Source organism: Zosterops lateralis, assembly GCF_965231275.1.
Source record: "Zosterops lateralis genome assembly, chromosome: 4".
In the NCBI taxonomy this organism is placed as follows: domain Eukaryota; kingdom Metazoa; phylum Chordata; class Aves; order Passeriformes; family Zosteropidae; genus Zosterops; species Zosterops lateralis.
The window spans coordinates 19,714,728-19,727,336 of record NC_139765.1 but is presented as its reverse complement, the minus strand read 5'-3'; positions in this window follow the sequence as shown (position 1 = coordinate 19,727,336).

Sequence of the window (12,609 nt, the reverse complement as noted above, 5' to 3'; positions counted from 1 at the left end):
AGTCTGTTCAGAGAAGGAGGAAAAAAAGACATCACATTTTTCTTACAGGTTTCCCAAGAAGTACACATTAAAACAAAGCAGCTCTGTAAGCAGCAGAGACAACAACATCCAGTCTCCTATGGGTATTTGCCCTAGGGAGGAACACCTACATGGGCTCACTGATGTCCACCTCAGGACAGAGTGTAAGATCTCCCTCCTCTGACTGGCCACCTATTTTCACATCAGTTGCAGGAAGTCAGTATTTTCAGTATCTTTGTCTGTACTTTCCCGACAAATTGCCTGAACCTGAAGGAAGGAAGGGTGCTCGGAAAGAAATGCTGAAAGACATGCTCCTTAAGGCTCCATGTGGTTTTCTAATATAAAAATAAACAAACAAAAAAAATCACAGCAACCCACACTGACCACAGGCTTGGCACATTTTGAAGTATCTATGAACGTGTTTTTAATATGCAGTTTACCTTGGAGGAAGCAGTTGTGATGAGCACAGAAACAAAATCATGTCCTCATATATTAGACGAGGCAGCCGTGAGGCAAAAATTCCCTGGAGATGCCTTTACACCAAGCCATTGCCCTGGCCACAAGGAGAAGATATGAGGCTGGTTCAGAAACTTTAAGTGGTATTAAAGATGAGAAAAAGGTGATGTAACTTCTAAGTGCTCTTACTCCTCCTACAAGTTCAGTGTACCACACACAAGGCAAGCACCCTGTGTGCACAAACTAAAAGCTGCATTTAGTTCAATAAGGCAAGAAACTTCCAGCACACCCGTCCAAACTGGAGTTAACAGCACTTTCAGAGGACTTAAGACAAAGGAAATGTGATGTTTTCCTCTATATAGTGTCTGGGATTGTAATGAGTCAGCCTCTCTTTTGGCAGCTCTATTGTAGTTGCCTCCTACTACAAATGGGAAGACATACTTTAGTTTCAACTTTACTTCTGTTTTACACAGAGCATTTCACTTTATTTCTGAAAATAACTGGTAGGTAAATACAGTCACCTAAGCAGGGTAATCAAATGAACACAACCTTAAGGGAAAGGAACGATGTGTTCCCTGCATCAGCAAATCCTTGGTGTCTGCCATCACACACGCTGTGTATGACATCTCCTCTGAGGAAGACTGGGAGATGTACAGATTTGAACTTCTGTAAGTATTTCCAAAGATGTAGTGAAAAAGGATTTTGTTATTCTTTCCCCTAAATCAACAAAAAATTTACCCAGCTCAGAAAACAGGTTGATTAATGGGATTATCCAAATCTGAAATTCCAGTGATTTTCCTCGTTTGGACATTTTTGCTAGTCTGAGTGCTGAAAATCCAAACAATCTGTCTGTCAAGCTGGTATGCAAGGAAAGGATCTTTACAACCCATTACTTCCGGGTATTAGGGAACAGCCCTTATTTGCATAATAATGTATACTTTTCAAAATCCTTTTTTATGTAAGTATCCACAGAGAAACGTTATGCATCCATTATTTTCTAACAAAACATTTGCTTATGAAGGCTTGGATCTCAGTTTATGCAAGTAGAAGAGCTAGACCTTGATGATCCTTGTGGGTCCCTTCCAACTTAGGATATTCTATGATTTTATAGAAAAAAATATAGTGCTAATCAGCATCTTCTGAGTATTTTCTTTTGAACAGTGTCTCTTTGACATGGATGCTTTCAAAACTGCAAATGTCCTGAAAAAAATTGTCAGTTCTTCATCAATAGTTAGCACTGTGCAAGAAACTTTTTCCTAATCAAATCCACAAAAGGAATTTAATTTAGGCCAAACTTGCCCTGTTTAAGAAGGGCAAGTTGCACTGCAAATATGTGGTCAGAGTTTGCCAGTGCAACTGCCTTGTTTATGGTTGTTTCTCAATTCCACTGTTTTCAAGTTCTAATTCCCATGTTTTCAGGCTACCTTGTATTATGTTTCTCCCTGGCTAGCTTTACAGTCTTGCTAGGGCACTGTTGTCTTATAGATGGCAACCTGGGCTTGTAGGTTTCACTGACTTCCTCAAATGTTATGGTACAGCATAGATGGTGCTTGTGAACATTTAGCCAGTAAAGGAAAGAAAGTTACGACCCAATTTCCCAGTAAATCTGCAAGGATGATTCTTCTTGAAAAATTCACAAGTCCAAGCCCCAGTCTAACAAAAAAAGAAAAAAACAAAAAACCAAAAAAAACCCAAAACACCAAAAAACCCCACTCTTGGGTCAACTGAGTTTGTTTGTTTTACATGTCAATAAAGACAGACCAATACATCAAGATACTAAATTATTTGCATTAATAGAAAGAGGGGGAAAAAAAAAATCAAGAACTTATTAGTAAAAGGCATCATGATTCCACAGCCCTTGAATTTGCTCACAACATGGCAAAGGAAGACATTGAGAAGATTTCTACATTGCTGGGAATATTTCATTCTTAACAAAAAGGGTTAACTAATTTGATTTGGGTTACAGAAGCCAAATGACAGTCATAACAAAACCCAGAGGGCACAAAAAGAAAAAAAAAACAAAACAACAAACTACCACCCCATGTTTCTACACTATTTCTTAATAATGGCTGTATTGTGAAAGCACTTGGTCACACCAAGTGACCCCTACAGTGCAAGGTACTATCTGGACACATAATGAATGTTCATCTCTGCTGGCAGTCAGAAGGACAAGAAATAGCTGATGAATGAAATAATAGAGAAGCCAAAGTGGGAAGCAGTGAGATAGCATTATTATTTACAAAATGGATGTTCCTAACAAAAAAAAAAAAAAAAAAAAAAAAAAAAAAAAAAAAAAAAAAAAAAAAAAAACACCCACACTATATCCAGTCAAAGGAAAGAGCCACCTTTTTCAGGATCCCGTCTCTGACAGAAGCTGAAAAGAACATAGGAAACTCATATGGTGCATGCCTCTCAAAGTCTCCCATCTTCCAGCATTTGGAGGTCACAGTCTGCCTGAGGCAGATGTGATTCCCATGTATTTAGCAACCCTCAGCATATTTCTCTTCTGTGAATTTTTTTCCACCATGTAAGACCCATGTAAACACTGAAGAATCAATTCCCCACCTCACACCATTTCTGATTTTTTGTTCTTCATAGTAGAATAAACACCAAAGAATCAATATACCATGTCCCCTACCCTCACCTTTAGTTAGGAGCAGTGATAGCCAGTTGTCATCTTCGGGCAGATGATCAATAGGTAGTTAAAACACTTTGAAAGTGATTTGCTGTGAAAGGATTTTAAAACCCCATTCTAGAGACTAGGTTCTGCTAGGAGTATCAAGTTTATATAAGAACCAGTGCAGGGACCCTGCACAGAGGGAGCAGCCAAATTTCTTTGCCCATCACAGACTTCTGTAATCCACACAGTGTGCTCCCCCTTGCATTCTTTGTTAGCAATGAGAAAATGTGGTAAAGAGCTTTCTACATGCCCCTTTCTCACTTTTCTGGCTGCCTGGCAGCCTCACATTCACCATGGGAGATTTGCAGCACCAGCCCTACACTCCTCTGAGCTCTGAGCTGGTCTTGCCTCACCTTGAGCTCACAGCATAATGAATAGCCCACAAATGGGCCAGCTACCATCTAACCTTAAATGATCCACAGGGCATTATCTATTATGGCAGCACAGTGAGAAACAGAATCAAACTGCAAGAACTTAAGAGGAAAAGCAATTTGTCTTTCTCCTTGCAGTGACAGTGGAAAATTTGACTTGAATATTTCTTTTAATGAAAATGATGACTCCTATTAAAAAAACTCATAGAATGGTAGAACATGTAGGTTTATAATGGTCTGTGGAAGCAAACTTTAAAAATAAAGATTTAAATACTTCACTTTAAAGAAAAGGAGTATTTGCCAAGACCAAGGGTTTTCTTTCATCTTAAGTCAAGATTTTAATTTATTTATCTGTTCCTGCTCTCATGAAAGATACTAATAAAATTTTCATTATTGGGCCAAATCAGACATGAATTGAGACAAAATCAATGATTTCTCCTAAAATATCTAGTAAGCAATAAACAAGGAACCCACTGGCCAGCCAATAAATGCCAAAGAAATGTGAAAATTCTGTTAGTGGATATGCCGGCTTTGCAGAAATTTCTGTGCCCCCCTCCTCCCCAATCTCAGACAGAATTGTCTTAGTTTGAAAAGACAGGAGTCTGTAAAGGAAGGCAAAAGCCTCCTGTGAAGTGGAAAAGGTAAACCCCCTCCCTCCCTCCGAATTACCACAATTTCAAAATAAAAAAAAAAAATCAGCTCTCAGGCAAAGGTATGGGAATGGGAATAATAGTTATTTACTAGAAAAAACTAAAAATAAAAAAAAACCAACAAATGTAATTAGTACAAACAAAACTACTGATACAGTCAGAAAACCTGACACCCTGAGGAGTCAGGGTGTTGGTAAAAGTCCAGTTGGATGGTGGCTGTGCCTCCTGCAGTGGCAGATGAAATGCTGCTGAAGCAGAGATCCTGTAGAAGGGTATAGTTCTCTGTGAAGGTCTGGTGATAGAGTAGATGGGCCTGGTCCTCCTCTGGGAATCCAGCAGGGAAGAAGCTGCTTCTCTGGGAATCCAGCGAAGATGGCTGCTCCTCTGGGAATCCAGTGAAGAAAAACTGGGCCGATGGCTTAGACCAAGCTTATTTTATGCAGGTAGGAATGCTTGGTTCCTCCTTCTGGGTGGAGCATCTCACAATGGGATGATGTACCTTATCAGTCATGCAGTGAGTCACTTAATGGCCCATTAGCAGGAGACATCTCCCCGGAGGGAGACATTGTTCTTGGAAGAGATAAGATAACTGCCCCCCACCTCCAACAGATGGCAAATAGAATACATTCTTATCTCACAAATCCAGGACATTATCCACCCCTTATTCTATTTCCATCTGCATCACAATGAAATCTTACACCCATTTCTCACTTAAGACTAGGTTTCCTTGTGGTACACAACGGGTTTCTCCATCTTTCTGCATTACCCACCAAGTATAACCAGGTCCTTGAGCAAAAACAATCCCACGGATGGGTTTGTCTTTGCCTGAGGTGGGATTAATCCAAACAGTTTTTCCTAAAATACCTTTCATATGTACCACAGGGACTTTATCTCCATCTACTGTGTGCACGGGTTCAGACTGGGCAGGACCAGCTCGATTGATGGACCCTCGGGTGTTGACCATCCAGGTTGCTTTTGCCAGGTTCATTTCCCAGTTTCTAAAAGTTCCACCACCAAGTGCCTTCAGGGTGGTCTTAAGGAGTCCGTTGCACCGTTCAACTTTGCCGGCAGCTGGAGCATGATAGGGAATATGATATATCCATTCGATACCATGTTCTCTGGCCCAGGTGTTGATAAGGCCGTTCTTGAAATGGGTTCCGTTGTCCGACTCTATTCTCTCAGGGGTGCCATGTCTCCACAGGACTTGCTTTTCCAGGCCTAAGATGGTGTTCCGGGCGGTGGCATGAGGCACAGGGTAGGTCTCCAGCCATCCAGTGGTGGCTTCCACCATGGTCAGCACGTAGCGCTTGCCTTGGCGTGTCTGGGGCAGTGTGATGTAGTCTATCTGCCAGGCCTCCCCATACTTGTACTTGGACCACCGTCCACCATACCATAGGGGCTTCACCCGCTTGGCCTGTTTGATGGCAGCACACGTCTCACAGTCATGGATAACCTGAGAAATGCTGTCCATGGTTAGGTCCACCCCTCGGTCTCGTGCCCACTTGTAGGTGGCATCTCTGCCCTGATGACCTGACGCATCATGGGCCCATCGAGCCAGGAACAACTCCCCCTTATGGTGCCAATCTAGGTCTATCTTTGACACCTCTATTCTTGCTGCCTGATCTACTTGCTCGTTGTTTCGGTGCTCCTCATTAGCCCGACTTTTGGGGACATGGGCATCTACATGACGGACTTTCACTGTTAGTTTCTCCACCCGAGAGGCAATGTCTTTCCATATATCAGCAGCCCAGATGGGTTTTCCTCTGCGCTGCCAGTTGGCCTTTCTCCACCTTCCCAGCCACCCCCACAGAGCATTGGCTACCATCCACGAATCGGTGTAAAGGTAGAGCCTTGGCCACTTCTCCCTTTCAGCAATGTCCAGGGCCAGCTGAACAGCCTTGAGCTCAGCGAGTTGGCTCGATCCACCTTCTCCTTCGGTAGCCTGTGCAACCTGTCGTGTGGGGCTCCATACGGCTGCTTTCCACTTTCGGTTTATCCCTATGATGCGACAAGAACCGTCAGTGAAAAGAGCATAGCATGTTTCCTCTGCTGGTAGTTGGTTATATGGTGGCGCTTCTTCAGCCCTTGTCACTTGTTCCTGTTCCTCATCATCAGTGAGACCGAAGTTTTCACCTTCCGGCCAGTTCGTAATTATCTCCAGAATCCCAGGGCGATTCGGATTTCCAATACGGGCACGCTGGGTGATAAGGGCAATCCATTTGCTCCATGTAGCATCAGTGGCATGGTGGGTACTGGGAACCTTTCCTTTGAACATCCAGCCCAGCACCGGGAGTCGGGGTGCCAGGAGGAGTTGTGCTTCCGTGCCAATCACCTCCGAGGCGGCTTGAACTCCTTCATAGGCAGCCAAGATTTCTTTCTCTGTTGGGGTGTAGTTGGCTTCGGACCCTCTGTAACCTCGGCTCCAGAATCCCAAGGGTCGGCCTCGAGTCTCACCAGGCACCTTCTGCCAAAGGCTCCAGGACAAGCCATTGTTCCCGGCTGCAGAGTAGAGCACGTTCTTCACCTCTGGTCCCGTCCTGACTGGGCCAAGGGCTACCGCATGAGCAATCTCCTGCTTGATCTGGGTGAAGGCTTGCTGCTGTTCAGGGCCCCAGTGGAAATCGTTCTTCTTGCGGGTAACCAGGTAGAGAGGGCTCACAATCTGGCTATACTCGGGAATGTGCATTCTCCAAAATCCTATGGCACCCAGGAAAGCTTGTGTTTCCTTTTTGTTGGTCGGTGGAGACATCGCCGTGATCTTGTTGATGACCTCAGTGGGAATCTGGCGGCGTCCATCTTGCCATTTCACTCCAAGGAACTGGATCTCTCGGGCAGGTCCTTTGACTTTGCTCTTCTTAATGGCGAAACCGGCTTTCAGGAGAATCTGGATGATTTTTTCTCCTTTCTCAAACACCTCTGCCACTGTGCTCCCCCACACAATGATGTCATCGATGTATTGCAGGTGTTCTGGAGCCTCACCCTTTTCCAGTGCAGTCTGGATCAGTCCATGGCAGATGGTGGGGCTGTGTTTCCACCCCTGGGGCAGTCGGTTCCAGGTGTACTGCACACCTCTCCACGTGAAAGCAAACTGAGGCCTGCATTCTGCTGCCAGAGGAATGGAGAAAAACGCGTTAGCAATGTCAGTAGTGGCATACCACTTTGCTGCTTTGGACTCCAGCTCGTACTGGAGTTCCAGCATGTCCGGCACGGCAGCGCTCAGCGGTGGAGTCACTTCATTCAAGCCACGGTAGTCCACAGTCAATCTCCATTCTCTGTCGGATTTGCGCACAGGCCAGATGGGGCTGTTGAAGGGTGAGTGAGTTTTGCTGACCACCCCTTGGCTCTCCAGCTCACGAATCATCCGGTGGATGGGGATCACAGCATCTCGATCTGTCCGATATTGCCGGCGGTGCACTGTCGAGGTCGCAATTGGCACACGTTGCTCTTCCACCCTCAGGAGTCCTACTGCAGACGGGTTCTCTGATAATCCAGGCAAGGTGTTCAACTGCTTAATGTTCTCTGCCTCTACAGCAGCTATTCCAAAAGCCCACCTGAGTCCCTTTGGGTCTTTGTAATAGCCGTTCCGGAGAAAGTCTATGCCTAGAATACATGGAGCGTCTGGGCCGGTCACAATAGAATGTTTCTTCCACTCCTTCCCGGTCAGGCTCACCTCGGCCTCCACCAGGGTCAGTTGCTGTGATCCCCCTGTCACACCAGCAATGGAAACAGCCTCTGCCCCCACCTGTCCCGAGGTATTAAAGTACACTGCGCACCAGTATCAACTAAAGCATCATATTTTTGTGGCTCTGATGTGCCAGGCCATCGGATCCACACTGTCCAGAAGATCCGGTTTTCCCGTGCCTCTCCCTGGCTAGAGACAGGGCACCTCTAACACTGGTTATTATTCCCTTCCTGGGCATACATACTAGAGGTTCCTTCAAGGGGATCTGACACATCATACCCGGCAGCTCGGTCATGGGAGGTCGAGGCTACCTTCACCTTGGTGGAAGTTCCTCGGTTAGAGTTTCCCTCTTTGAGCTGACGCACCCGTGCTGCCAGGACAGAAGTGGGTTTCCCATCCCACCTACCCATGTCTTCCCCATGGTCACGCAGGAAGAACCACAAATTGGCCCTTGGGGTGTACCCTCTGTCTCTAGCTGGGGAATGTTGGGCACTGAATTTGGGGCCTGTAACTCGCACAGGGGCTGCATTAACTTTCTTCATCTCCTCCCTCATCTCCCTCATCTCCTCTTTGAACTCCTTAATCACAGCTGAGATATGAGCCTGCATTGGGCCATTGATCATGCTCTCATAATTCCTCAGCTTGTTGGCAACAGAACCCACGGTCTCTCGGTTAGTATCTGCATCAATTGTTGCAATAAAAGTGGTGTATTGAGATGGCCCAAGGTTTGCTAGGCTCCACAGCATTTGCCCTGTGCACCTGACTTTGTCGGGGTCATTGTCATGCTGTCCATCCCTCCCGAAGAGTACCTCCAATATTGCTACTTCCCTCAGCTGTTGGATCCCTTCCTCAAGGGTCTTCCAGCGCATCCTATGGTGGTGCTCCTGCATTCTTTCCCTGTGGACAAACCTCTCTCTGACACTCATTAAAAGCCGCTCCCAGAGAGAAAGAGACCCTGGCTCCCTTACAAAAATCTGATTCATACCCGAGTCCTGGGTCAAGGGTCCCAAGTTCCTTGCCTCACCACCATCCAGCTGCACGCCTGTACCCATAAGATCCCAGACCCGGAGTAACCAGGTAGTATAAGCCTCACGTCCCCGTCGCACAATGTCTTTGTGCAGGTTACGGAGACTTTCGTACCTCAGGGACTCGGTGATGATTGCAACCTCTGGCTCCCCTGTGGGTTGTGAGGTTCCTCCATTCCTATCCTTATCTGGGTGCTCAGCTTTCATCTTAGACCTCCTTGTTTCTACCGGGGCAACTGCTGCTGGCTGTGACTGCCTTTGTGGTTCGGCTGGACCCTGGACAGTTGTAACACCTGTGGGTTCCACTGCTGTACTATTTGGCTGTCCCTCTTGAAGGCAAAGTGAGGGTTTCTCAATAGCTGGGGAAATGCACTCCTTCAGCATCTGACTCATCTCCTTAACCAGAACCCTCACCCAATCTGGGTGGTTCATTTCTGAGACAGACTGTGGGGCAGGGTCAGGCTCTGGAACAGCAGCATCTCTAGTCTCTGGGGCAGGTGTCAGGGTAGTTCTCCATGTTAATCTTCCCTTATCTCTGAGTGCTAAATATAACAGGCATATCAACAACACCACCCATTGTATGACATCATTAGCATTCAGAGTGGATCTTAACCCTTCAAAAACTGGTGGAGCAGACCCAAAAAGATGGTTAAAAGGTTGGGAGAAAATCTCCCCTGGTGTCATTTCTTCACAATAGGTACCATTATTAAGGTAACCCCAAAAACACACAGTTAGTGTATGATAGCTCTGAATCCATGTACCTGCCTTCCAGAGGAAGTTAAAGATCCATGAATTCCTCACCTTATTAACCCATAAGCCAAACTAGATAACAGCCACAGTAGCCTTAGTTATAGGACCCATATCTAGATAAGGGCCTGCAAATGGGAGAAATACAGCCACGATCACGTGCCACCCAAACCAAGGTAAGCTAGACCACATGGTGACACTCAAAGATGTTTCTATATCAGTACACACAATTAGATTACTTAAGAACTATTATTCCCTTTTTCCTTTCAATGCCCTCGAGCCCCACGTTGGGCGCCAAGATCTGTCTTAGTTTGAAAAGACAGGAGTCTGTAAAGGAAGGCAAAAGCCTCCTGTGAAGTGGAAAAGGTAAACCCCCTCCCTCCCTCCGAATTACCACAATTTCAAAATAAAAAAAAAAAAATCAGCTCTCAGGCAAAGGTATGGGAATGGGAATAATAGTTATTTACTAGAAAAAACTAAAAATAAAAAAAAACCAACAAATGTAATTAGTACAAACAAAACTACTGATACAGTCAGAAAACCTGACACCCTGAGGAGTCAGGGTGTTGGTAAAAGTCCAGTTGGATGGTGGCTGTGCCTCCTGCAGTGGCAGATGAAATGCTGCTGAAGCAGAGATCCTGTAGAAGGGTATAGTTCTCTGTGAAGGTCTGGTGATAGAGTAGATGGGCCTGGTCCTCCTCTGGGAATCCAGCAGGGAAGAAGCTGCTTCTCTGGGAATCCAGCGAAGATGGCTGCTCCTCTGGGAATCCAGTGAAGAAAAACTGGGCCGATGGCTTAGACCAAGCTTATTTTATGCAGGTAGGAATGCTTGGTTCCTCCTTCTGGGTGGAGCATCTCACAATGGGATGATGTACCTTATCAGTCATGCAGTGAGTCACTTAATGGCCCATTAGCAGGAGACATCTCCCCGGAGGGAGACATTGTTCTTGGAAGAGATAAGATAACTGCCCCCCACCTCCAACAGATGGCAAATAGAATACATTCTTATCTCACAAATCCAGGACAAGAATAAATAACAATTAATTTTTCAATAATTCTTTCTGAATGTGATTATTGTCCATAGTCATGAAAACCCCTTTGTTTTTAAATGCTTATGGGGCATATGATTCTTAGCTGATTCACAAGGTAGAAATGGAGTTCAGGACTAAAACTTTCAAAGGTAAGTGACTGGGGAAGAAATTAGTCATAATTCAATGCTACTCTGTTCACATCAGTGTTACATCTGTTCCCAAAGTCTGGATTTTAGCACACAGATCTGAAGAATTTGTTGTTGAGCGCAGCCATTACCCTCTCCCTGCAAAGATTTCTCTTTTAGAGTTATTTTCAGGTGCCTTTGAAAATAAAAAATGCCCAAATGCCTAAATTGGATACTAAGAAACAGTTTGGAAACCTTTCTGTGCCCAAAATATTGATGTTTAATGTGATGTATTAGATTCTTCTATTAGAGGTTTCACAAAAATACAAGAGATAAGTAAGGGTGCCTCCTACCTCTGAGACCACTCAAGCTTCATTTTACTATCTCTATCAACAGCCTCCCAAAGCTCTATTCCAGGAGAAAAGCGTCTTACTTTCTTTTTTTAATACTCTATGCAGACAGATTAATCTCTTTCCCTGTCTCTCACTTCATAAATTAATTTGCAAGATGCAGCTAAATCAGCTTTTACAACAACAGCATCACAAAATGAAAAGATGAAAAACTGGCAAAATGCTAGAGAAAGGACCTTTATACTGCACTGTCTTGAAGATATCAGTGCAGCACTGCATCTTTTTGAAACAAAGTGTGTGCATCACTTCAGGCACATGTGTACCTAAAACACACTTGCTCCATTTGAAAAGCCTAAATTAGTACTCGAGTAATGTAAGACAACTGCATTTAGATCCATGAGAGGAAACTCTCTCTGACTCGGAACTGTATATGAGAAAGGCACATCTCTTGCTTGGAGTCCCACACTTTTATTTCAAGAGGCCCTTCTGCACATATAGCTCTTATTTGTGCAGTAGTGTGGGAAGATGATATCCCTGCTTTATTATGTTTTATTTTTATGCACTTTTTCAGATGCCAATTCTTCCTCTGTTGTTGATATAAATTTCCATTACAGTTTTCCACACATAATAATTGCTTTTGCTCTACATTGGTAATGATGCCAACTAGCACAGTCACTGCCTTGTTTTTGTATGCAGGGTGCCTACAGACTACAGAAGCCGCAGACACATCCTCACGACAAAAAATGTCTTCATCAAAGCTGTATATTTATCCACCTCTGCTTAATTAATACTTAGCTTTTGAAAACCTAGGGAAGCTAAAATTTGCCAGTCTTTTTACGATAGCTATATATAATTCACACTGACTGGGACTTTCATAACTTGCATGTGCCATTTTATTGAAATAATAGAATTCTGCTTCAGCAAATTCCAGCCAGACTAAGAAAAGATAAATGTACATCAAAACAGCACCTCTTTATCTGAATATGGGTTTAATACAAGAGGATGCTAACAATTTTGATTAATCAAAACTTCTGTCATACTCTGCATACAGTAAACAGAAGTTCTTACTATTAGCAACATGGAAGCAGTGTGTGTTAGGTCATTAAAAAGAAAAAGGCACCCACAAATACCAACTATATATTGTGCTTTGGCTGCTTTTAACACACAATGTGGATCTTGACAGATAAAATACTAGCAATTTTTAAGCATTTAAGGCTCTTGTATGCATTGTTTCAAATATTTGTAAGAGTAGAATATCTGTACCCATGAAATAAAACAAACTGTAAGAAATGAATAGTAGTTACATGATGTCCTCACACGATGTTCTCATAGGAGACATCCTTTTAGCACTTATATAAGCATGACAAACTCTTCTCATTTATATTAGTAAAGATTAGGCAATTCACCCTTGTTAAACACAGAATCATCTTTTGGATCCACGAGTAGAGGCAAATGGTAGAGAGAGACATAGAAA